General features: G+C 46.7%; 1 pseudogene; it reads left to right on the forward strand.

Annotated features, from left to right (window-relative positions):
* The first annotated feature begins 1428 nt into the window (after positions 1–1428).
* LOC111812740 lies at positions 1429–1734 on the forward strand (annotated as a pseudogene).
* Positions 1735–2737: the final 1003 nt, after the last annotated feature.

Raw genomic sequence — 2737 nt, forward strand, 5'->3', positions numbered from 1 at the left:
AAATTGGTCATCCTTGCCAACAACTGCCCAGCCTTGAGGAAATCTGAAAGAGTACTATGCTATGTTGGCCAAAACTGGTGTCCACCACTACAGCGGCAATAATACTGAACTGGGCACAGCATGTGGAAAATACTACAGAGTATGCACACTGGCAATCACTGATCCAGGTGATTCTGATATCATTAGAAGCATGCCAGAACAGACCAGTGAAAAATATACCAAGCAGAATTTTTCATGAATAAAACCTGCCATAGCTTGCTAAAAAAAAAAAACAAAAAAACAAATTTATCTTTCACTATGACCTAGGCACTTCTGATTCCTCACCTGCCAACCAAAAATTAATCCCTTTTTGTCAATGTTGAAATATGGAAATGACTGTGGGACAGTGTCTTCCCAGAAGAGGGCAGGGCTGTCACCCTCCCTGCGTGAGGCTCCCTGCAACATGGAGGGGTTTGGGCCTCTGCCACAGAGGACAGGCAAAGCACAAAGGCCCATTCTCAGGAAGCTCATCCTCTATGCGGAACCCAGAGCCTTTATCCTATTTGGAATGTCCTCGTGCCTCTCCCATCTGAAATGCCACTCACCTTGTGGACTCTTAGAAAAGAAAGCCCACCTGAAGTACGTGTGGCGAAGGAAGGAAAGAGCCCTTGAAGAGTAATTGACAGAAACCCACTGTGGATGACTTAGTGTTCAAGGGAAGCTGTGGCTGTTTCCTGCCACTCTAGCACCCCTAAGCCTCTCCCTCCCTGTCTTCACCATTGCCACAGCTTCCCTGTTAATTGCCCCATAACATTGTTTTAATAATCATGTTACTCTTTGCCTAAAACATCAGCTAGACTCCATTATCTGTGGATTTATTCCTTGATATCTTGGCCTATCCAATATGAACCTGATCTGTGACCACATAGTTTGTCAACATGAGCTGTAATCATTCCCCAGCACATCCCCAAATTCTGCTCCCCCACGCCTTTCTTTATTGTATCTAGAATGTCCTCTGGTCCCTTTCCACCTCAAATTCCACACCTCCTTCCTTACAAAGCTCCCCTAATCTCTTCCTAATTCCCTGAGCATTCTTTCCTTCATGTGAACCTTGAGGCTCTTACCATTTGCTGCAGGAGATTAGGAGATCAGAGCTCTTTGCAAATTTACCTCTTACCAGTCATCAGATTGTAAACCCCTTTGTCTTACTCGTGGTGGTGCCTCCTGCCACTCTGTGGCACTGTGACCAGGTGTCCTGGTGCACATCTGTGGCCCCTTGAGCCCAGAAGTCCAACTCCAACCTCGGCAGTAAGTGAGGCTTTGTTAGGGGCCTGGGAGATGGCTCAGTGGAATAAGTGCTTCCCTGGCAAGCACAAGGGTCTGAGTTCAATCCCTGGTTTCGCAAAAAAAAAAAAGCCTTTCTGGCGGTGACGACCTCCCCACGAGAACATGCCTCTTGCAAAAGATCTCCTTCATTCCCTCTCTGGAGGAGAAGAGGAAGCACAAGAAGAAGCGCCTGGTGCAGAGCCCCAGTTCCTACTTCATGGACGTGGAGTGCCCAGGATGCTATAAAATCACCACGGTCTTTAGCCATACGCAGATGGTAGTTCTGTGTGTTGGCTGCCCCACTGTCCTGTGCCAGCCTACAGGAGGGAAAGCAAGGCTCACAGAAGGATGTTCCTTCAGGAGGAAGCAGCATTAACAGTACCCTCAATCAAGATGAGTGGGAAGCCATCCCAATAAACACATTTTGGAATAAAAAAAAAAATGTGAGGCTTTGTATAAAAAAAGATGGTGGGAGCTGCAGGGTGGGGTTTGTTTGTTGAATTGAATCAGAACTGAATTAAGCACATTCACCAAGGCTTTATTCATATTTGTCACATTTATTTTCTTAACAATATACTTCCAGGTGAAATATTGATCTGTCCTATTTTACCCGGAGCAGAAAACTGAGGCTTGGAAAATAAAAACATTTGATCCACAGGGGGTCAGTGGGTAAAGGTACAGAGGTCTGCGTGTTTCAGCCAAGGCAAATGCAGGGCTGACTCTGCCTGTAAGTCTCCTGTCTGTTCAGCAAGACTCTTTAAAAGAAAAATGGAAAAGACGTGGAGACATAGCTCAGTGCAAAAGCCCCTTCCATTCCCAGTATGGGGGAAGGGCTGTGAGACTGGGAGGAAAAGGACATTTGGCTGCTGCAGGAATTGGCGCAAAATTATGCACAGCTCTAGAATTCAATGTTTTTCTCCCCCGACGATAACTGAGGACAGTTTGTCTGGGCTGGTTTTCAACGTACAAGTTGCTTTGCTTGAAATGCAAGTGAGGAGGTAAATATAGCAGCAGAATCTCTGATGTAACTCCTCTGACCTGGCCAGGACAGATCTTTGACATTAACCTTTAGAGAAGAAACAGAAGAAGAGAAGTGTGTGCTTGCTACTGTAAAAGAAGCTCCCATTCCCGGGGCGCAGGCAGACAGATGAGCATCACGAATCAACATGAAGAAGTGCGGGGTCATGTGTTCTGTCAGGTCTTCTGGGTTCAGCTGTTTCTAGCTGACCAGAGCTGGGCAATCGGCAGTGTTTACTGAGGGGAAGGTGGCCACATGCCCTGTCTGGAAGCTGCCACTTGTATTCTGCTTTTGCTTTTTTTTGCGGAACCGGGGATTGAACCCAGGTCCTTGCGCTTGCCAGGGAAGGGCTTATTCTACAGAGCCATCTCACCTGCCCCGCATTCTGCTTTTTGCATTCTGAAAATATGTCCT

Source organism: Octodon degus, unplaced genomic scaffold (genome assembly GCF_000260255.1).
Source record: "Octodon degus isolate 3935 unplaced genomic scaffold, OctDeg1.0 scaffold00140, whole genome shotgun sequence".
Classification (NCBI taxonomy): domain Eukaryota; kingdom Metazoa; phylum Chordata; class Mammalia; order Rodentia; family Octodontidae; genus Octodon; species Octodon degus.